Below are 24,535 nucleotides of genomic sequence, written 5' to 3'. Positions count from 1 at the left end.
TCTGGTTGCTTCCATGTGAGTCCTCATTCACAGGAATTGCCAGAGAAATTTACAGGAAATTAGAGAAGGAGGAGAATTTTGTTTGGTCTTCTTTTTCAAAGTGAGCTGACACAATTCATGCCTCACAGGCTAGTACACAGATCAGAATGTAATTATCCTTCAGGTTTTGCACTTCTTTGAATTTTGCATCGCACTTTTTGTTTAAAAAATGTATTTAAAATGTGTCTTTTAGGGTAAAAGTTGTTTAGAAATGCATCCACTGAGATGAAATAACATACTGTATTTAAGTGCATGTTTATGATAAAATATTTATTTACATATGTATTAAAATAAGTACAACTTTTTGTATAGATACTTTTTAAAAAGAAAATGCAGATTGATTCAGAAATGAGACTAAATGGTCTTATGAATGAACACATGAAATAGATATAGATCTGAAGTATAGTGTTTCAGCCATCCGTACAGAGAATCCCTGCTAATTTGTTGGTAATTGAATTCCATTTTTTCCCTGAGTTATCTGTCCTTTTTTAAAAAAATGAATCTGAATTTTCCAAGTTGCTGTGGCGTTTAAGCACCTCACTTTAATGTATAAACTATTAAAGTGCTATTGATGTACTATAGTGTGGCTTATGAGTTAGGGTGACATACTTAGCAATGCTGTTGTGGAAGAAATGTTAAGAGAGAGAAGCAAAAATCTCCCTCCTTCGAGCCAGTCAAATTGCTAGAGGAGCAAGGGCTGTTTTTGGTACCCTGCATGCTGGTAGAGGCAGTGAGAAAGTGCCCTCCTTCATCCCTGGAACTCTCCATTCCCTTGTTCTGTGACATACACCTGCATGTTGCTGTGCAGCCTCAGATGGAGCATCTGCCTCTTGCTCCAGCTTCTGCACTTCAGAGACGATGGGCGCATAATGTCCTTGAGCACCAGCAGCTTTTGGGCATTTTGGACATCTATCTCAGTGGCCAGCCCCCCCCCCCCCCAGTGATATGCCTGGACAGGATGGTACAATTTTGGGGTTGGGGAGCACCAGGGTCACCATTTGCTGCCATCCCTATATCCTCTGCAGCCACAAGGTAGCACAGCAGGTAATCTAGACCCTGTGCACCTTGCATTTTCCCTTCCCTGTAACTTTTAAATTTAACTCACAGCTGTTGGCATTTCTTTGGAAAAGGTGTATATTTTCACTGTTCATATATATATATATATATATATATATATATATGCAGGTTTTGGTGTCCTCGGGTGTCTTCCCGTGTAAAAGTTGGGGTGTCTAGGCGACGTTTCGACGAGGTCTCACTCGTCATCTTCAGGCTGGTGCTTTCGGCTTCTTGTTACTGGAACAGAGCAGGATCTCAGTGTTTGAGTTCCTATAAATACTGTTGAGGAGGTGTGGTGTATAGCCTCCAATGTTCTGGGCAGAGAGGAGGTTCCCAGGCTGGTGTGCCTTTTCTTCTTTTGTTCCTTAATTACTTGAGGGATATCTTGAGTGATTTCTTGAGTGATTTCCTGAATCCCACTTAGGTGGGTCATTAGGTGTGGATTAGTTGCTAAAGCCTTCGTGTCTTGAACTCTTGAACTTTGTGAAGAGTTTTTCTGAGAAGATGGCTGTACTGCACTTGGTTGTGCTCTGGCTTGGCTTCGTGTATAGGGGCGAGCTGTGGTTTTGTGGCCTGTGCCAGCCAGATCTGTGTAGGGATTGCAGGGGGGTGCAGCATCCGGAGGTGCCACCCTGGTTTGGCTACTGGATGGTGTCTGTAATTTATCTGTGGAGAGGGTCTGGGTTTGGGTCTGGTGTGGTTGATTGGTGATGGCGTTCTGTGTGCCTCTGGATCTGGTGTCAGATTTTGTGGGGAGGGCTAATTTCCAGATGTCTGGCAAGCGGGATGTGTCGTCACGCTTGTTCATGTTGTGAGGGTGTTTCTCTATCTCGATGGCTTCCATGATTATTCTCTTGTGGTGATGTTCCATGTTAAAGAGCAATTTGGAATCTGCAAAATTAATTTCGTGTCCTGTTTCTTTCATGTGTTGGAAAAGAGAGGAAGTTTTTTCTTCTTTTTTGACGGCATTCTTGTGTTCTGCGATCCGTGCATTTATTCGTCTGTTTGTTTGTCCAATGTACGTGGCTGGGCAGACTTTGCAGGGTATTTCATATATATATATATATATAACTTTTGAAAAGGCAGCAGTCCTTAGCGCATTATTTTTACAGTGAATAAGTACCATTGCATTCAATGAGGCTTACTTCAGAGTAAAACGTTCTTAAGATCTCACAGCAAGGCTGCAATCATCTACTTTTGCCTTTGCTGTGGAGACGGGCATTGTGGGACGTTAATATAGAGCTGTATTAAATGGTTTGTGGAACCACAATTATAATTGCACTTCCAGATGATTGGGCTGAAAGCAGTGCTTCAGCAGCCCTAAAGGATCCTAGTGTGGAAGCAACCTACATAATATTATAATAGAGAGAGAGAGAGAGCTTGTTTGCTTTAACTGCTGCCCACAGCTTATTATTTAAGTCATATAGAAGCAATAAAGGTGATTGCTACACAGCATTTGCCAAACTAGTTCCTAATACTTGCCGTTTTCTTTCTGTGAGATGGTTTACACTTAATGCTGAAACCAGGTTTAGGAAACAGGATCAGGTTGCGGGATCACCTGTGCCAGCCTTTGCCAACCCAGTGCCCTCGAGATGGGTGTTACAGTCCAAAGTATCTATGCCTTGCTATGAACATAGCCAGGATCCCAGGCTTTCTGCACTGAGTGTTTTCTAATGTAAGATCCCATAGGCAACCCCTACTATTTAAAGCAAGTGCAGCATTAAATCTCAGCCAGTCCTAATAGATTTTTACAAACAAAACAAAAACCATTGATGGATATGCTATCTATACAGCACCATTAATATTGGGGTTCTTCATCAACCAGTCTAGGGAACTGGGATGACAGCAGAAAGGATGTATTTTGCATCCAACATATAAGCCAAAAGAATGCAACAAAGCTGACATTATTTTGGTTCATCCTTGTTGATTCAGTTTGTGACATGAATAATTAGGTGCTGATAGTCGTTGAGGAAGATGGCTTTGTCTCTCAGAACTGTGAGGAAGAATAAATTGGCTGTTATGCCGTTTCGTGAATTAAATGTCTCTTGTTTTCCTCCTTGCATTGTTTTGCTGTTTAGGGGAAGAGAGAAGAGGCTTTGTTTATGCCTTTGCTCCATCTTCTTCTCATTTGATGGAGATGCTGACAGTAGCTGAGTCAGAGCACCTGCAAATAAGAGTTATAATGTACTTTACGGTATATGGTTTACACATTTCTTTAAAACAGAAACGGTGTCCTAGAAATATACAAAACAATGATCAAGCGAGAATGCAATCTTGTAGCTCCATCAAGAAGCACTCTGAGCAAATATATGATTCCTTTGAGTTTTGGGATGAACAGAGGCCATAATTCAGGCCAGCGTAACTCAACCTGCTTGAGCCTGCTGCCTTTGGGTCTACACCCGACCCCTTATTGACTCCCCAGCTAAATTTCCTTCAGATTCTCTCATGTGTGCAAATGCCCAGTAACATAAGGAAGCGAAGTTCTTGGTGTAAGTAAAGTTGCTACTAAGTTTCACCTGCAGGCTGAGGTTAACATGAAGTCAGTACACAAAGAGAATGAGTGACAGTTCTCAGGCAGATTTGGCACATCCCCAAGCATAAGGAACTAGAGTGTTGGAACAGTTGTTAGTGGAGGAAGAAAGCATGGTAAAAGCCTGTCCATAACAACCACCACCACCCACATGGTACAATAGGGCAGGGCAGTCCAGGAGATGCAGTGTCTAGGAGAACTCCAAGTAAGCAGCTCGCTCCAGCAAGTCTTAGAGTGGACTGAAAGGTTTTATACTCTCATGGCAGGTTTACCACTCAGAGGTGATGCAACTGCTGGACTGCAACTCCTAGGCATCTTTGAGGCTGTAAAGGGACAGGTCTCTGGCATGGAGCTCAGCCCAGACACTGTTCCATTCCAAAACACCATTGCATTGATGAAATGACATGGGCATGGAGAGATCAGTTCCTGGGGAGGGGGGACAGCATCGGAGGGCAGAGCACTCCAGAGCTCTTGATCTGCTCTGACTCAGGCCAAGAACCTGCTAGATGAGGCCAGTGGTACAACTAGTCCAGCATCCTGGTCTTACAGTGGCCAACCAGATGGTTATTGGAAGCCCACAAGCAAGACCTGAATGCAAGAGTATTCTTCCCTCCTGCAATTTCCAGCAACTGGTATTCAGAGGCATGCTGACTCTGGCCCTAGAGGTACAGCTTGGCCATCAGAGTTAGTAGCTATTGATAGCTAGTTGTGTTGCTGGTTCCTGTATTTCCCCCTTGAGTCACTGATCCGATGGATCGGCTCCATCTTTTAAGTCACAGCTCGCTCTGCTCCTCTGAGCCAGGGGTTCTTCACAGTGTCTGTTTTCCATGGGACGTTTCATGAAGTAAATGTATACATTGGTAAAACATGAATATTGCTTGTATAAAGAGACTCTTTTTAATAGATGGTACCACCACTTGCTTTGATGCAAAAAAAGTTGTTGATTGTGAAATTGAATGTGGAATATAGAGTGAAAGCTGAAATGGAACATCTTCACATGTGAGGAAGAGTGGTATATAACAACAAGAAGAAGAACAGCAATAGTAACAAATGTATAACAAAATACCTTTTTCTTTTTCTTCTTTAAACTGATTTGATTTTAAACAACAACAAAAAATACATGTCCGTATAATCCTCCACTGTTCAGTTAACAAAGTAAACAAGTTCATGTGTTGCTGCTCCTGACAATATGCATTATACATTTGTACATTATAATTATGCACTTCATTGCTTAGCTATTTTACATTTGCACGTATCTTTTCAAAACTGATGGAAGCATGTGACATTGTATCGTTGTTCATAGACCTGCAGTATTAGCTAGTTTAAACCCAACACACTGGTTATTTTCCAAAATTTAACGAAATGTTTCCATCCCCTCCCCTGATGTTCACACATTTCACTCTTCTCTCTTAAGGCAGGGGAAGCTAGCTTGCAGCCCTCTAGAATCTGTGTTCCTGTGCAACTACAATTCCTATCATCCCTAGTCAGTTGCCATACTGGGTGGAGCTGATGGGAACTGTATTTCTGCAATGTCTGAAAAATAAAAATAACAAACTGAACAATAAGATTAGAAAAATGAGAAATGGAGAGAAACCAAAGCTGACAGATTCACCCATTCCTACTCTAAGGTTAATCTATTCATCGTCTCAATAGTTGTTGTTGTTGTTATTAAAAGCAGCAATGGGAGTCTGAAATCAGCAGCAGAAGACTGGTAGAGGGAGGGGTTTCTTAACCATTTGTTTTCCTGCTGTCTGCACAGAACCCTCCCCACTCCTTCCTGGGGCTGCAGGGGGAGGGATTCTTTGAACCCATATCTTTTTCTCTGTGTTGAGGAGGACAGCTGAATGATGGACAATACCATGATTGCAATGAACAATAAGGAAATAGGGAAGGGGTTACGCACCCATCCCACCCTCCCACCACCTCATTCTCAGTTTCAACCCAAGCGATAGCTTTTATTTTAGAAAAGTGTCTGGGGGAAAATCACAAAACTGCCCATCACATGTAGCTTGGCCTTTAAAATAGGAAAAATATACAGTATTTAAAAAACAAAAGAATTGCACAGACCAGGAGTGTACAGAAGCTCCTGCTGGTTTCTCTTTCCAGACATGTTTCTCCTAAGCCCAAGCAAGCAGTGGTCTTGACTGGGAGAAAAGAGCTGTAGAGAAGCAAGCACATAGTGGGTATTGAGGGAAGGGTTCCACACCTTCCACCCACAAATCCCCATTGCTTTTATAATTTGATCCCCTGCCATCACCTTTCCACTTGATAGTTGCAATTACTAAGTCCCCATGAACTTTGGGAATTTATTCTGTGTATACATGCATGGGATTGCACTATAAGGCTGTAAGCATAGTTGGAGTCACGACCACAACTTATTTCTGAGTGGGCACACATAGGATGGCATGGCAAGTTAGTTGGCACGGTGCCCGCTGAAATCAGTGGAGCTTAAGCCTACTGAATTTAAAAGGGGCTTTCTTGTGAGCACACATGGTTAGGGTCCAACCTGTGGAACTGCTGCCCACTGTATCTAGTTTGGCCCTCAATTAAAATGAATGTGTTAAAACAGGATTTGACCCTGGATTTCCACCAGTGGGTGGATAGCTTCAGTCGCAAAACTTGAGGAACAGTTCGGGTTTTTTTAGTCCTCGTTGCAAACAGTAGTCTATTCTTTCCGCTGTGCTTTATCAAAGTTGCTCTATGAAAGTCCATAGTGGGAACACAGTTTTAATTGTTAGAATTTGGGGAGGTAGACGGAGAAGAGCAAAAGAAAGGCTCAAGAGAAACCCATCTGAAAGAAGTTGGTTGCATACAGAGCATTTCTGCCTCCCTCCAATGTTAAGTAATCTGTGTTAGAAATCCTTTATGTCACGTCCTTTACAGTTCTCAATAGGCTTTTTCAGTCAAACAGTATGGATGCTAGCAGGAGGTATATTTGGCAAATGACCTCTTCTCAATACATGTATGTTCAGAGGTTTGCTTTTCTCTATTCTTTTAATGCTGTGCTCTAAAAAAAAAACATTTTTCTTCCTTAAGAAAAGGGAGATTGAAAAGGCACATTGAAAAAAATAATTCTGAAGGGAGGGAACTCTCTGTAATTTTTCTTCCATGTTAGTAGCACTTAAAAGTTTTCAATCCCTGATTCTGAAACTTGTTTTTAAATGATAACTTTTTGGTTCCACTTAAAAACTGGTAGTATTCAACTTTGTTATACTCAGAGTAGGCCCATTTAAATTAGCATGTCTAACCTATGAATATTAATTTCATTGATTCTTCCTCAGCAAAGCATTGTTAAATGCTACTCTTGGTTTTTTAGTTACGTTGACATATTTGGGAATTTCCCAATCAAGATTCCAGCTTCCCAAGCAAATTAGTAATGAGGTCTACTTTAACTACGTATTAATCTCTTTGTGTTGGTTTTGTGTATCTTTCTAAATACATGACTAATAACACAGCTGCTTAGTATGTAACACTTTGCATCCATGTTGCTTTAGGGAAACATCCATATTTTCTTGGGTTGCCCAAGGCAACCCAAAGTGACTTAAATATAACATAACATAAATATAAATTAATCTCTTCAAAAATGTTTAAGTTGGTAGGTGGTACTGGACAATACAGTGGTACCTCGAGTTACAAATGCTTCAGGTTACAAACTCCGCTAACCTGGAAGAGTTACCTCAAGTTGAGAACTTTGCCCCAGGATGAGAACGGAAATCTTGTGCTGACGGAGCAGCGGCAGCAAGAGGCCCCATTAGCGAAAGCACACTTCTAGTTAAGAACAGTTTCAGGTTAAGAACAGACCTCTGGAACGAATTAAGTTCGTAACTATAGGTACCACTGTACATTGCTTCAACTTTTCTGCTAGGCTACTGAATGATTATTTAGTGCATGGCCTAATTTGTCTGGTCTCTTCCCTCACAGAGTTACTATTCCTAGAGTTCCCTGTCAAGAGGGTTTGATTGTCGAACCATTCTGGGAATGGTAGCTCTGTGAAGGGAATAGGAGGTTATCTAACAACTCTCAGCACCCTTAACAAACTAACCCTCCGATAATTCTTCTGAGGAGGGGAGCCGTGGCCATTTGAAGTAGCAACATAGTGTAAATGTCGCTTGAGTCTGCGGCAGGGCTAAATTGAAACAAATTTTGAAGCTGGAGTGGTTCCTGTGGTCCTGTGGACTTTTCCTAAGCTCTTCAGAATGGCTAAGAAATTAGCAGCATGACACTCATCCTGAGCCATCAGTGTGTCTTCCTTGACACCTCCGATGTCGCATCTCAGGAGATGCAGCGTTCCAACCTTCCACTCAAAAGTGCAGAAGGAGAAAGTTCGCTTCTCTCATTTTGCTCCTTCCTGTATAACGCCACTTCCACCCACTGTTAAGACATCAGAACCTTTTATCCAGACACTAAGTTTAATGTGTGCCACAAGGCAGCCTTTTACAACCGAAGTTCTGAAGCATTTAAGACAAAACTCCCAGGCTAGGCAGAAGTGTCACTCTTTTCGGCTCTTCTCTTTCCCTCCCTTGCAACTCCAACCCCAGAAGGGACAGTTTAATGGAGTCTGACGCTTTCAAACTTGGAAATGGTTTTAAACATCAATTAGTTGACCAGCTTCCTCGGGTAAAATTGAAAATGCTTGCCAAAAATCTTGTGGTATTTAAACCTTTTGTAAAGTCTCTTGTCAAATACAGAAATGATTGCCTCTTTTCCCACCCCTCTCTCTCCTCCCCAGCCACTCTCAGCCCTGCATCTGGTTTAATATAATGGGTGTTTGCATGAATGGCTTAGTTAGCCGGAGTGGTAATAAAACACTTTAAATTTATTGTGACATTTGGATTTAATTAAAAAGTACACACTTAGAAAAGTAAAACATAATGTGAAGAGAGAGTTAGGAAGGTTTTTCTCCTTTTCTTCCAAAAAACTAATTAGAGTTGTATTTTAAATTGTTTATGTGCTGCTAATCATTGTAATAAATCATTTATACTGAAAAAGACACACTCTAATGTGCCTGTGTAACTGTTTATGTTCTCAAGTTTCTATCATGAACAAATTGATCTGGAAGTGAATTTATTAACCACTAGGGAAGAAATCATTAGTGCTTTCTCTAAATATTCCCCAGGTGCATTTTTATTATAGTAGTTTACTGCTTTAACTAAACGCACCACTATACAGACTTGCTTGTAATTATGATGCAAATTGACTTTCCATCACTTAAAAGTGAGGGAGCTGTCTTTTTTAGTTGCTCATATTTGTCTTTCTGGTATCAGAAAATGACATGTCTTTAACATTTTGCAGAGGCAAATTGAAATTTAGCCAATCTACTCTTCTCTTTGGCACTAAAAGGGGGGGAAAGTTTTCTGCTGCACTTTTGATTAAACTGGTATATTATTGTCATTTTTTTTGCTGCTATGTGGAAATCAGCAACCACTCCTTGGCCCTTCTTCGGGTCTGGTTTCTAAACAGGCCATGTTTTTGCTCGAATCCTCTGCTGTTTTGCAATGTTTTCAAAACCTCTGATAGCTGAAGGCACCCTTTCATTCTGAATCAAACCTGGAGACATGTCTCATTCTTATACCACCAAAATGTTAACTTTTTGAGCATGCAAATGTAAGACATGTAAAGGAGGCCAGCCTCTATATATCTTCTTGAATGACTATCCTGCACGTGGCTACTACCCTGTTGCATTTGTCTGCATTGGTAGTGATTAACTGATCTAGTTGCACCCAATCCATAGATCTATTTGCCCATGCCTAGAAGATTGGAAACAGAAAAGGCCAGAGTAGCACATTGCACTCAGTTATGACTTCCTGCAGGGCCCACCTTGATCGCTCTCACCATTTGACAGGACCGACTGCACTGTCTACTTCGGAACACTGGAAACTCCCTTGTGACAGCTCAGGGCATTTGTCCATCTACCTGATGGGCTGCTCTGTTGGGCAGCTATTCTCCAGAGTCTCTACCAGAAGTCTTACCAGTTACCTGCTATTTGACCCTTTTTAACCAGAGATGCCAGCTGGCTCCCAACTCTTTACTTCTGATGTTGTTGCGTATCCACATCTGTGCTAATAGAAAGATACCTTAGAATATTCACGATATTCAGTGAAGCCCATTTCAATTATCATATTTGTGCTATTAACAGGCTTTCACTAATTGCTGGCGCTCTTTCCTTTTCTCCTGCTTCTTACCGTCAAATTGCTTCCTAAAACATTGCTCCCCTAATCTCAGTTTCAGAACCAATCTAAAGCCAGTACAAAGTTTCTCTTTAAAGGTTTTATGAAATCTTATAGGCCAATTACTAATGGCCTGTAGACAATTTAGTGTTCTAAAGCATGAGTCAATAGCTCAAGATCTGAGTTAATTTCAATCAGCAAAACAATTTCTGACCTGTAATGTGTGTTTTCATACAGGGAGTTCTTACCAAAAATTGTCCATTAGCAGGAAAGAGGCATTGTGGAAAAAAGTGGTTCGTTATACTGATCAGCTTTACTTGAACATTGGCTTTCCCTTATATTTTTCAGGATATTCTAGCCAACCCACATTCTGCTACCCCATAGTGCATCCTGCCCCTCCCATTTTTGCAGGTAGATGGTCCCTCCATCAGCGGCTAGCTGCCATTGCGACAGATGCTGCCCATTCATCCTACTGTTTAGCTGGCAGTGAAAAGGGTACCACTGCAAGTGAAATCCAGCTAACATCCAATCCTATTATATTTTATGTATATGTTAAAGAAGAGTATGTTAAAGCTGCTGCTTCTTTTTTAAAAAAGTAGTTATTACGCTGTGTTCTACCACATTAGGTTTTCCTAATAATCCATAGGAGAATATGATCAAGATGTATTACTGCTTCCTAATATGGTAGACTGTGATCATCACTAAGTTTTATGAAAGTTCTGCAGTGGTTGAGATACTTTAATCTGCATTTTGATACATCATTGAAAAATAATAAAGAAAATGGAGTGCCGTCTTTGGAACAGTCTTTTCAAGAATGTGTCTGAAGTAAAATTAGACTATACTGAGCCACAGCATAAATTTTAGTCTTTCGATCATTGTGTGGACTTTTTTTGTAACCAAAAAAGAGGTCTTTACACATTAGCAATCCATCTAAGTTTGCTACTCAGAAATAACTTTAATTCCCGCCCCCTTCCCATCAAGATGCCATTAATTGAGAATAGTAAATGCTACTTTACTTGCTTGCTTTTAAAGGAAGGAGGCCTCTGCTTCTGTTTCTGAATGCGTTTATTCCTTAAAGGCATAAAAAATTCAGCATATAAAACAGCGTTTCCTATCCCATTGCAGCTCATGCAATTTCAGCTCTACATAACCAGCACCTATCCATAAGGAATATATTTTACAAAGTGTAGTTTCCAAATCTGTTCCTTAAAACAAGTGTGGCATATGTGAGAAATGGTGTCTGAAATGATAGCTCAAAACCAGTGGCCTTTATCACCATATGTATCAGCAAGTATGTAAAAGCGTGATTTGAAGAGCACCAATACAAATGCAGACCAGTTCAGATCACGTGTGTATCTTCTGTAGGGCCATCATAAAACCATGAATTTGTACCACGATTGCGAAAAAGCAATAGTAAATGTATGATACCTGAAGCACTTTCCATTTTTTAAGTCAGGTCTTAGACTTCGAGATGAAGTGGCAGGCCTGTTACTGAGCTACCACTTTTTCTAGATACCCCCCCTTAAGTGCTAATAGAAAACCAAGATATCAGACTCTTTAGGGAAAGCCACAACTGTTTAAAGTGGTGTGATACAGCTTTGAATGTATAGTGCATATAGGGCCTGGGTTGCACTCCCTGTTTCTACAGTTCTCCTATAATGCTTGAAATAGATGCTTATTCATGTTCACACACTAGATACCCTAAATTCGGGCACAACTCAGGCTTATGGAGCCAATCCAAAGCCGCTCTCTACTGCAGATCAAGTAGTGGTGGTGGGGATATGTAGGTTTTTGCCTGCCTTTACCAAATATCATTCTGCAGATTTGAGGAAGCCGTTTGCTTGTACACACTTATGCACCCATTGAGAATGTTGGCGACCTTTGTTGCCACTGTCCTCTGCAGCCGTGCGAAAGCATCCTAAACGAATGTCTCATGCAAAACAAATGTTTTCCTAACGCATCTGTAATCCCTGTTCTCTGCCATGTTTGCGTGAGAACTGCTTTTTTTTATGTCCAGCTCTAGAGAACTGCAGCTAAATGGAATAAACTGGGTTGTCTGACTCTAGAAATGACTTTAATACACATGCATCACAGCAGCATCTTAGGTTTTTAAAAAGTACAGCTGTGTTTAATATTTAGACTCAGATCTTCGCCGGTGACATTCTAATATGGTATTACACCTTATATATTATTAAATCTGCACTGTGTTTAGTCTCACTGATCTCATCAGTACACTGGAAGTGAAAACCATGCTTAAAATACCTTGGGGGCAGCTTCTCCGGGATAAAAATTTGTTATATGTTATGTGTGAAGATACCTGTTTTCTGATTCTGTACCCACAAACACACATATAATGAACATATAAGGTTAAAACGTATGTCCCATAGTAGCAGTGCATTTACTCACTTCTCAAAATATTACATAAGAATTTTGAGTTGGGGGAAATGTAGACGTATCACTAAACACAGTTCTGCTTCTGTGGCACTGCTGTTGTTTAGTTGGATGTGTCGTAAATGGAGGGAGGCTGTATAATTTAATTGGCAGATTAATCAACTAAAAGTTAATAGTGCACTTATGTACATGTCTACACAAAAGTAAGTCCCATTGAGTTCAATAGGACTTGCACCTCGGTGAGTGGGTACAAGATTGCAGCCCAACAGCGCAATCCTAGTTACCCATCTTCTGAATAGACATTCCCTGTTTAGCGAAGTTTTTAATGTCTGGTGTTCTATTGTATTTTTAATATTTCGTTGGAAGCCGCCCAGAATGGCTGGAGAAACCCGGCCAGATGTGTGGGTGTGGGTGTGGGTGTGAGGGATGGTTCTAGTTGGCATGACAGCAGGAAAACTCTTGTGTGTTTGTTTTAAATGCATTTTGGTTTGGTGTTTCTATAATACGAATTAAAAAGAGAATATCAAAGAGTGATTCTTAACCAATAACATGTTGTAGCTCATGTGCAAATTTCTCTCAGTGCATCCATGTTGTTGTTTTTCAATTTTGCCTAATATATGTTTTTGCAAAGCCATTTCCCCCATGTGCTGCATTTTTGTATGGTATTTTTCCCAATTTGTGCATTTTTATGCACACTTTACCCTTGTATGTCAATTTTGTACACATTGCTTAACAGAATTGCATTGCAAAATTCAGAGGAGTGTGGATTTTGAAAGATGGCTGTGTTTCTGTCTGCACATTGTTCTGAAAAGTGTGAATTACGTAAGTTTGCCTTTAAATTCAAACTGAATCAAATTTCCTACACCATTCTTTTGTCATCATAATTATTTTATTTATACCCTGCCCTTCCTCTCATAGAGGACAGGGTCAGGCACAACATGATAAAAGACAATACAACAAAAATAGTGTAACCACTCATGGACATTTAAACTAACAGCAAAACCACTATGCAAAAGAATTACAGTAGCACCAAAAACAGCAGGACATAAATAAAATATGTCCCCAGACTACTGCAATAGTTTTGTCGGACACATTGCAAAAAAGGGGGATATAAATTTAGTCAAAAACATTTGAACTCTGGCTTCATCTTGGAAGAAGAAACTAGCCTCCTTGGCTCTTGGTACCTCATTGTCGCCGAGCTGGAAAGGACTTTATTGAATGACCTCTTCAGCAGTGGATTCTGGGGTGTGTATTCTCTTTCCACGTTCCCATCAGGAAAAGTTGCCTGAGATTGCCCACTGCTGCTTTTATCTGTCCCTGAATATCGGGGAAATAGGCAATTGGCAGATGTACTCAAACCTTTGTGAGGGTTCATATAGGCCAAGCAAATAGACCCTTGTGAGCCGTTATACAAAAGTGAGGACCTAAGTGATTGAGCGCTTTCCAGAAAGAGATCACATCATTTAAACAATGATCACCCAGTATAATTGCATGGGTGACAGGGGGCAGAGAGAGATAACAGGAAGATAACAAGGATCTTCTCAGAACCCTTTGCAGGTAAACCGAGGGCTCGAAATACACGCACCCACCAGGAATCTTGACACTACTTCTGCAACTGGGGCTTCAGGGAGAAGGCGCCCCACACTGGTAAGCACAGTAGGAGGGGGGCTCGCTAGGGAGAGGAAGGTCACTCTTCAAAGCAGAACTTCTATGCCTCCTCCATCCGTGCCTTCAAGCACCTCCCTGCAAGAAAATAAATTAGTGTGCAGAGCGCTCAAAACAGCAATGGCCATAAGAACATCTCCTACTTGCCCCCTTTTATAGTGAAGGATAAGGCGCTATACTAGCTTCGTAAGTCAGGAATCTGAGTATACAAAAGAAAACAGCTTTTGCCCAATGTGGGGCTTGAACCCATATCTATAATTTGTATATATTCCACACGACGCTCAGCCAGTCACTTTCGGGTACACCTCTTCAGTTGCTAGAGCTAATAAAAGATTAGAAGCATGGGATTTGTGTTTTGTTTGGGCACTTCCTTCAGTATTTCAAGTGTGTTTTGATGGAACCTCACTGGAGAAAGTAAGACTAAGATGCAAGAGGTGGGGAAACTTAAGAGAAACAAACGCCTAGCTTGAATATCCCATGAGTGAGAGAAAAGACTATGGTAACGGGTATAATCCCATATTTGTGTTTGTACAGCAATGTTTCCTTTTTACAGCAGTTTGTGCTTCCTCAGTATGAACTTGAACTGCCCTCCAAAAATGGAAAAAAACGCACACGTTATGACTGGGTTTGGTAAAGTCTCTTGCTTCCTCCCTTGTTCTTAGTCCATTAAAAGCTTGTTCTCCCAGCACTGAGTTCACTTTAATAAAGTGGAGGGGGGGGGAGGAGAGGGAGGAGTAAAAACCTAACACGATTCAAAAGTAATAAAATGGACTATGCAACAACCTCCTCCCCAGAGACGGTTTTGTTCTTTCAAATCTGGTTTCCAGACACTTATGATCCATGAACTTTTCTCAAAATCTCTCTGAATATCTGTAGCTGATCTTTTTTTGTGTGGGCTAATATATTGCCTGATTAGTTCATGATGCCATTTGACATTTTGTGGATAATTCCTTTTTTTGTTCAGTAAAGAGCAAGGTCATTTCTCCGTGGTTCATTAGTTCTTAGCAAATGTTTGTGTAAAAAGGAAAACACTGACGATAATCTGGCTAGCCAAGGTGGGGTCTGTACTATACTCTGCTCCAAACACTTTGGTGTTCTAGCACATGATGTAGTTGCCAACAGGAATCAGACATGATTGTCTATCGCAGAAGTAACAAAATCTCAGGTAGTAATAAACCTACAACAGGGCTTAATTTTTCTTTTTATGTTCCTGACCGCTGAGGAACATCTGCTATGGAAACTCTGTGTTGTAAATATAGATCAGAATCTTTCAATTTTGGTTTCTCTCGGTTTCTCATTTTTCCAGTCGTAAGCTCAGTTCTCGACATTCCCACATCAGTTTGCAATTTAAACAGTCCTCACGAAAATCCGTAAGCATTTTCGGGTGCACACATTTTTAATTCAGTTTTGCATAATGTACACAGTTTTGCAAAGTCATTCTTTCTGATGCAGTAGGATGCATTTTTGTATGTTGTTTTCACTAATATATATGCATTTTCTGCACAACTTGTGCATTTCTGTACACTGCTTAGCTTGAGAACTGTACTGCAATATTCAGAGACATGCAAGATGCCAAAGGGTGTCTGTGTTTGGTTTGCGTATTGTTTTGGAAACTGCAAATTTGATAGGGTGACCCTTAAATGCAAGGTAGCATGTATTCATTCTCAACTCCTAGCTGTAGACTCAGTACTGTAGAAGATTCTGAGGAAATGTTTTTGGGCTCACAGTCAGTTCACACAGAGGTCGGGCCTCTTAGGATTCCTGGTTGCCTCTGAGAGCTGAGATTGTGCCCTGTGCCTGCACATTTTAGGAGCAACTGGGATGCTTGTTCATCATTACTCGTCATCTCATTGAGGAATACCAGCTAAACTTCTAAGGAGCCCCAGCATTTCTCACAGCACAATTTGAAAGCCAGTGATGTACTGTACAAAGTGGTAGCTTCTAGAGGTAAATTGTGTTAGGACTCAGCTAGACTGGTAAAGAAAAAACAATTGATATGCGTTGTATGTGCGATATAACATTATGCCACCAGGCGGCGACGTTGAGTCCCTTTTTTTCTCTACCTGTTTTCCCTGTTTAAACTTAAAAAGGTAAAGGTAAAGGTACCCCTGCCCGTACGGGCCAGTCTTGACAGACTCTAGGGTTGTGCGCCCATCTCACTCAAAGAGGCCAAGGGCCAGCGCTGTCCGAAGACACTTCCGGGTCACGTGGCCAGCGTGACATCGCTGCTCTGGCGAGCCAGAGCCACACACGGAAACGCCGTTTACCTTCCCGCTGGTAAGCGGTCCCTATTTATCTACTTGCACCCGGGGGTGCTTTCGAACTGCTAGGTTGGCAGGCGCTGGGACCGAACAGCGGGAGCGCGCCCCGCCGCGGGGATTCGAACCGCCAACCTGACGATCGGCAAGCCCTAGGCACTGAGGCTTTAACCCACAGCGCCACCCGCGTCCTGTTTAAACAGGTGGCGCGCCACCCGCGCCACCTGTTTAAAGCACTGTAAGTTTAAAGTTAAGTGTTTAAACTTACAGTGCTTTAAACAGAAACGCTTCATTGATGTGTCTAGATCCAGCCTAAGTCTCTTGCAGCCAAAACAGTAAAGGGTGTCATGGCTTAAAGAGCATTTTATTTCCTCAGTCCACCTTTGAAATGGAGGAAGTGTATGTGACAGGGGTGTGGCCCATGCCCACCCTCTCCCCCTGCAAAAAGGTCTTCTGCAGGGACTGTTTGCCACCAGTGCTGCCCATCTGTGTCCATCTTTTGCCACTGTGGAGATTGTGGACCAGAATATACCACACAGGAGGCTGGATTTGGCCCAAGCGGTACCAGCAGTAGAATCGTGCTTTTCCTGATCTCCCCTTTTATCCAGAACAAGGGTGCCTCTTTATTTGTGGTAGTAATAATAGACGCAGAAACTGAGGGTTAGATAATAAAGGTTGATTCACCCAGTTTTGAGAGAAGATCCATTCATTTTTATATTGTATCTTGAAAGTCCATTCAAATAATTCCATCACAACTCAAAGTCTTCTGAATGGTATGTTCCTCTTAATTGCCTCATTTTTGCTGCTTCTTAAAAAAAAAAAAAAATCAAGTGCCCACAGAACTTTAAACCATTTTAATCTCTATCTAGTGACTTTTTCCATATTAGCAGAGGCGTTTAGTGCTTTAAAAGCTTTCTTGAGTCTTTCTAAATAACTTAATTTGAGCTTGACAGGTTTTAATTACAATCTCTTGAGATACTTAGTGCTAGTTCTGAATACAAAGCAAACCTGTGTCAAGTTGCTGAGCATTAGCCATCTTAATTGCTTTTGGGCTGACCTTTGACCTCAGTTCTCTCATCTATATGTCTTGCAAATTTTCCTGCCTCATCTGAAATAATTTGAGTGGAGTTTTTTTTTTTTTTTGGTATAATCACATGAATTAGTTTAAGGTTATTCAAGTGCTTTGGGGGAGGGTTGGCTTTGGTTTTGGCTTGTACTACCAACTTCTGTGATTTACTGTGTGCAAAGAAATGTACCTGCCATTTGAGGCTGACTTCATCCAGACTTTGCGTCTTCTAAATGAAGCTCATTTGAGTGGTGCCTACAAAGGGGGTTAGATAACTGCAGGTTTTACAGTGTGCCTGCATGTTGTCCTGCAAAGACCCGTGGGAACTGAAGGTTGTCTTTAGTTTGTGTCCATGCTGGAAGCACAGCACAATGGTGTCTGTGCTTGCTGGACTCTGTGAATATCAGAAGTACGTAAACACAGTTCCCTTTCTCCGGAAGATGTGATGTTAAGTACGGGGTTGGCCATTGCATGTTTGGTTTTTGTTTATTAAATAGCAGCTATGGGGAGGGGGCTGATCTGAATTGGGACCACAGGGACAAAATCGCCCCTTCCTGACACACCACATCCCTGTTGGAGATTCCCTAGGGCTGCTGTATCTTGAACAACAACAGCCTTGGCCCAGTATACCTGAAGGAGCGTCTCCACCCTCGTGGTCCAGGCCAGACACTGAGGTCCAGCTCTGAGGGCCTTCTGGCGGTTCCCTCACTGTGAGGTTGTAGGGAACCAGGCAGAGGGCCTTCTCGGTAGTGGCGCCCACCCTGTGGAATGCCCTCCCATCAGATGTCAAGAGAATAACCAACACTCTGACTTTTAGAAGACATCTGAAGGCAGCCCTGTTTAGGGAATTTTTTAACGTTTGAAGTTTTATTCTGTTTTTAATGTTCTGTTGGGAGCCACCCAGAGTGGCTGGGGAAACCCAGCCAGATGGGTGGAGTGTAAATAATAAAATTATTAAATTATTATTATTATAACAAGCCAAGTATCTGCTTCTCATGGCTCCTAGTTTTTGTTCTTAGTTGCTGCATAGAAGAAGTGGCTCTGCAAGATAGCACGTTCCATGCCTATATATAGTATAGGGACGTGGGTGGCGCTGTGGTCTAAACCGCTTAGCCTCGTGGGCTTGCCGATCGTAAGGTCAGCAGTTTGAATCCGCACAATGGAGTGAGCTCCTGTTGCTCTGTCCCAGCTCCTGCCAACCTAGCATCTCAAAAACATACCAGCCTGAGTAGATAAATAAGTACTGCTGTGGCGGGAAAGTAAACAGCATTTCCGTGTGCTCTGGCACTCGTCACGGTGTCCTATTGCACCAGAAGCAGCTTAGTCATGCCAGCCACATGACCCAGAAAGCAGTCTCCAGACAAATGCTGGCTCCCTCGACCTGAAAGTGGAAATGACTGCTGCACCCCATAGTCAAATTTGACTGGACTTAACCATCCAGGGGTCCTTTACATTTACCTTTTTACCCATAGTACATGTGGAGACATTGCCTGATCTCAAGAGAGCTCCTGTGCTGAACCTAGAATTCCCATGCAGGCATTTTAAGACATGGGATCCCCTTTCAGGTAGGCTCAGATGCTAGAAGGGTTGTTCTTGTTGGGATCACCCTTGGGGACAAGCACTGGAAGTGTGTGTGTGGTTTTTAAACATACTTATAGCCCCCTTTTCAAATCAGATGACTACACAAAGCTTACACGGACCCATAAATTAATACAACAGCAGGAGCTAAAGAAGCTTTAGATGTATTTATAAAATCTATGCAAGTGTCTCTGAACAGTGTGGCTTGAAACATAACACACTTTGCATTGTTGAAGTTTAATTTCTTGCACCTATGGGTTTGTTTCATCTCCTGTTTTGCATTTTCTGGGTACGCGCTTCATTATATACAGTACCATTTAAGTTTCTCTAGTCTTTTAGTAGTGAAACTGAGTAAGGTGCTAATCAAAGCGAGAAAAGACATGGTAATATGAACGTTCAAATGGCGCAGGTTCTCCTAGGCTGCCTGAACTACTGTACAAATCAGCCTGAAGCTTTCTAGAATTGTTGAGATCCAATCCCCCCCCACACACACACACCTGATTTAGGCCTGCGAGCACCAAAAGGTTCCAAGTTGCTTCTTTTCTTTAGAAAACTTTTGAGTTGCACTGAAGCCTGTAGCAAATTAGCCTTGAAAATACCCACTTATTGCAAGTTCGTTTTCTCTGTTCTGGAGAGTGAGTGCATTTAAAAGTTTGAATCCAAAATTGATTTTGAAGTACCCTAATCTAAAATAACCCTGATGTTAGCAATGTGTCTCTAACTCCTGCTAGACTCTAGCTTTCTGGTTCAGTGCATTGGCACACAGTTACCTGAGGCAGTGAAATTGAGACTTGCCGAGAGAATCGGACTGTTCTAAAAAGATTGGAAGGTGCTTAGAATGCCTTATTTTATTAGTTTGGTAAGTCCAGTTCCCTTCAGCACTCAAAAATCCAACAAACACTAAAGGAACTTAACAGCCGTGGAATAAAGTGATGGGTCCTCTGAAGGATCTGTAATTGCCTTACTGCACAATTCTACTACAACATGTTGACTCAGAAGTAAGTCCCATTGAATTCACTGGAGCTTACTCCTAGGTAAATGGCTATAGAACTGCATATTTAAAGGCAGTAAGCGAGGCTAGGGATAAATGGACCTAAAAATTGCTTCATTTGGGCAGAGCAAAGGTCTTTCTGGTCTCCAGTTCTGTCTTTGGCCACATATCAGGAGTGTCCATTTCTGTGTCTGGCCTTATATAAGAAGTGAGGAACTGTGAGCCCTCCAGATGTTGCTGAACTACAGCTTCCATCATTCCTGATCATTGGACAAGCTGGCAGGGGCTGATAGCAGTTGAGTCCAAAACATCTGGAAGGCCACAAGTTCCCCATTCTTGCCTTATATTATGGAAAGCTCTTTAGGAGGCCATGCCATGCTGTTTTGATAGTATGCCACATTGGATTGGACTGTCTCAGTCTAATCCATTGAGGCCCCATTTGACTCGTGGCTGATATCCAAATATTCATTTAATTTATCACCCACCCACCCACCTTTCAATGTCTATCATCACATGTTATGATAATAACTTTTATAAACAAGTTATGTGTTGTATAAAAGGGGTTTGGGGGAGGGGCGCTGAATCTACACACAATCAGAAAATCCTTTTGCAACAAGAGAAAGTAAACAGTGGCACCCCCTGACCAAAATATATTTACGTTTGGACCAGTTTGCAGTTGAACCCCAATAGCACAGGATGGTAAAAAAATAATAATCACATGGATCTTAAATAACTGTAAAAGGAGCTGCATTCAAACTGGTCAGATAGAATTGTAAGGTGATGCGCAAACAGGACCAAAAAAAAGCTTTTTATGTATGCTGATTGGGTGTTAATTGGTTGAAGCACTCGGGAAAGAGATTTTGGAGTCATAGAGAGCTCACTAAACATACCAGCTCAGTGTAGAGCAGCAGCGAAAAGGGCAATTTAAAACTGGGAATACTTAGGAAAGGAGGTGAAAATAAAACAGCAAATATCACTGCAGCCTCCGTATTCATTGCAGATTTGCATTTAAGGTCACATCGCATTTGGCCCAAAGTCAGATGATTTCTTCAAACAGGAAGAAAAGAGAACGGCTTGGATCATAAGCACAAATCACTTCTCTTGGTGTGAAGGGGTCCCTAATCCCTCTCCAGCTGAACCACCAAGAGTTACTCTGGGAGAGGTGCAGGATTGTGCAATGGGAAGGGTGAGTCAGGAAAACTCCATTCAGAAAGCATTTCACTGAATCCGAGCCTATGCATTGAGCTTCTCAGAAGACAGTGGTGCTGGGGCTGAAGAAGATGGCTGCAGTTCAGTGGTAGAGCTCATGTTTCACTTGCAAAAGGACCCAGCTTCCATCCATGGTGTCTCCAGGTAGGACTAAGAATCTCTCCATGTCTTAAACCCCAGAGAGCGGCTCACAGTCAGTGTTGACAATAGTGAGCTACATGGACCAATGGCTTGACTCAGTAGAAGGCCGCTTCCTATACTCCTAAGGTGTTAAGCAGTGGGGAACACTCAGGAACTTTTTCTCCTCCTCTGAATGTTGCCTGCATTTGCAAATAAATTGTTGCAGGGATGCCACCTTGCGAAGCCTGGGCAGCCCAGTGGAATATCCAAAGTGCTGGATTCCATCTTCCCATACTTAAAAATGCTCTTGTAAACACATCCCCCTGGTTTGAGGTGCATGTTAAAGTAACTGGAAGTTTGAAAGGCCTCTAAGTTAATGGGATTTCCAGAACCAAATGTGTCAAAATCTGCTCTAGTCATGATCTGTGTTTTAGTCTCTGACTTCAGGGTAGGCTAAATGAGGATGCTGAAAGGATTTTGCCTAAGGACTGTGTTTAAGTAGAAGGTGCCCTCGGGGCCAGCACTTTAGGTATTCACAACCACTTTCAGAACCATTTTTTCCTCCTTTCCTTGTAGTGGAGGGTGAAAGGGATATCTGCTTCCGAGTGGATAAAATATTCGGGGAGTGGCTAAATTTGGAGCACTCGTTATGGGATTTAGCAGGTCTGGGTGAAACAAGCATGCCTTATGTGGCAGCCTCTTACAGCAGTAGTCCAGTGTAGGGATATTTTTATATTTATGTTCAAGGATTTATGTTTCACCTTTCAAAAGCACAGTTTTCCTAAGGTGGTCTACTGTTAGTAAAAACAATTTAAAAATCACACTGAAATGTGAAATATTGGAACTAAAAGAGCAGTGTAAAAGAACAGCACCCCAAAATACAGCCAGCAATATCACCATTTTTAAAAACAATCTAAAGCAATGGCCAGTAACAATTTAAAGTCTGACGCCCTTTAATCAAAGGCAAAATGAAATTAAAAGGTTTTTAAGTGTGCCTACCTGAAAACGGGAAGGGGAGCCAAATGGTACCTCTTGTAGGAAGATGTTCCACAGATATGGACCCACTACCAAAAAGGCCTCGACTCTTGTGCCTGCCATTCTGATTGCTGGACCTGTAAGCAGGGGCTGAATTTAAGACCTGGGCAGGTTAACCTGGCACAGGCAGATACTCACTTAACATTCTCCAGGACCATATAGGGCTTTAAGGATCAATGCCCAGGGCTTTAAATTGGACTTGGCAATGATAGATGGAAAAAGAATGAGAATGGTGAAAAAAGGAGTAGGAAAGGCTACCTGTAGTGGAGGTATTTAGATCCCAGAGTGGTGGTTGTGCATTGAGTCTGATCCTGTATCAGAAACAATAGTTGGGAGAGTGGAAATAAGCACTTATTTATTTTATTACCTTTATATCCCACACCTCTTCCATCATGGAAGTTGTGGTTCCAAGGTAGTCACCCATCCAAGCGTTGACCAGACCCAAACCTCTTTAGCTTTAAAATGGAAGTTGGCCTCATGCGCCTTTAGACCACTCCCTGTGGTGTATTGTTTCTATTGTTTTCCCCCTTTGACACTCTCTGAGTGTTGTAGTCATACAGCAAAACAGAAGCTATGTTTGGAAATATTAACACTTCCTGCATATAAAGTGAAAGAGAATTGATCACTGCTTTTGTTTGCAAAACTTGACTTTAAAACAAAATGGTGACCCCTCTACATCAAGCTATCTTCCTATGGCGCCTTGGAAGCTCTGCCACGACGGCACAATTTTCTTGCATAATGGAGAAATATACCACTTTTGATATTTAGACTGCTGAGTAGAAAATGGCTTTACTCCCATAACCTTTGGGTTGTTCTCCCCTGCTTTCACTCGACAAAATTCTAGCCTGCTTTATTTTTGAGTCTGCAAACTGATTATATATTGTAAAAGATCAGTGTTTTCATGGGTGAATAGTAATTACCAAGTAATGGCTTAAAACATTTCCTGAAGGAACATAAAGCTGTTTTTTAAAAGTCAAGAGTACATTAAAAGGATTACCGTGTAGATTTGATTTTTAGATAACACTAAAATGGATCCCAAATGGACTTATGAAAAAGGATGTTATCTCTTTAATGGAAAGTGCATGGTCTGACAGCTCAGCATGCAAATGGTCTGTAGTTATTCCTGCAAAGAACTGGGTGGGGAGGGAGGCTGTTCGTTCTTTCAGCTGGAGAGGAAAAGTTTTTTTAAAAAAATCTCTTCCAACTTTTAATAGAAAATGTTTTGGTTCTGCTGTTATTTGTAAAGGTATAAAGAGGCTAAGTGTGGAAGGGAGCAGCATCTTTTTGAATCGTCGGAGGTCTGTATTTCATGACCTACATTTCATGATGCATGAATTGAATAAACTAGGAAGTCCATTAATACAGACTTCAAAGGGGTTGTCATTCACCTTTTCTGATACAGAGGAAGTGTAAATGACTCTACAACCATTAGATATTGTATGGGGCACATCTTGAAAAGCTGAATAATAAAAAAAAGGTCAGATCCACATAAGTCTCTAGGCCTTTTCAGAAGTTGCAAGGTTTAAACTGTGTTTACCATGTGTGCTGGACCACGGTGCTTCTATTCAGACACTGTCACCTTGAGTAGCAAAGTCTGGACACACTTGCAAACCTTCCTGTGGACAAAAACTCTGATTCCAGAACGTCCCCAATTTTGGGGGTGGTGGGGGTGGGCTTGTAAGTTAGTTCATGTGAACCCACGTACAAGTCCCCTTGGTGGAAGGGGCAGGGCTGGTGCACACAGGCCCATGCTGCAAATCCAGTTATAATGTTGTAATTTCTGAATAGGATAAGCAGATTTTAGACAAATATATTTCAAGGCTTTCTTTTAGATCCTGAGGCTGTACGTGGAGCAGTTCAGTAATAGTGTGAAATATCATGCAATGACCAGATTTCTTCCAAACGCATTTGGCTTTTCTCCATTCTTCCGCCTCTTCCCAAACCTACATTGTTACCTGCAACAATGAAAATGTTATACCCTTTTTTCACAAAAAGCACCCAAACCTGCAGGTCTGAGGGCAGTGATGTGCTGATGACCTGAAGATACGGGGGGGGGGGGGGGAGGCATCTGTGGGAAGAGACTTCCTCTCATGCCCTCCCATTATTTTGGGCTCCAAAAGTCTTCAGAAATGTCTGTAGTCCTGTAAAAGCTTGAGGCTGGAGACTTGTCATTTGACTGCATTAGTGCTCCTGTGACAGACTGGTTTAATCTTTGTACACAGAAGAGAACATCAGATGGCCATTTGGCAGTGAATGCTGAAATTCTATTAAGGTTGTGGGGAGGTAGAGCCTGATACACACTGTGTGTGAGTGTGTGTTTTGCAGGAAAGGGGAAAAATGTCTTCCTTGCAATGATAGACCTTTTTAACTTCAGAACAACTTTAAACAACTTTAAGTGTGTTAAAAAATTAAGAAAGACAAGATACCTGG

General features: G+C 41.7%; 2 protein-coding genes and 1 long non-coding RNA gene across 8 annotated transcripts in view; all 3 read left to right on the top strand.

Annotated features, from left to right (window-relative positions):
- The window catches only part of LOC310666311, a 446,582-nt gene that overhangs the window by 198,845 nt on the left and 223,202 nt on the right, over window positions 1–24,535 (top strand). The window lies entirely within an intron of this gene.
- The window catches only part of LMO1 (LIM domain only 1), a 101,977-nt gene that overhangs the window by 29,533 nt on the left and 47,909 nt on the right, over window positions 1–24,535 (top strand). The gene's annotated exons all lie outside the window — the stretch shown is intronic.
- Window positions 22,823–24,535, top strand: part of RIC3 (RIC3 acetylcholine receptor chaperone) — a 513,554-nt gene continuing 511,841 nt past the window's right edge. Inside the window, exon 1 of the mRNA XM_083409404.1 lies at window positions 22,823–22,826. The gene's annotated coding sequence lies outside the window, so the exon portion shown is untranslated. The remainder of the gene's footprint in view (window positions 22,827–24,535) is intronic.

The sequence above is a fragment of the Podarcis tiliguerta genome (genome assembly GCF_965153285.1).
Source record: "Podarcis tiliguerta genome assembly, chromosome: 1".
Taxonomy (NCBI): domain Eukaryota; kingdom Metazoa; phylum Chordata; class Lepidosauria; order Squamata; family Lacertidae; genus Podarcis; species Podarcis tiliguerta.
This window is presented reverse-complemented; position numbering and strand designations above follow the sequence as displayed.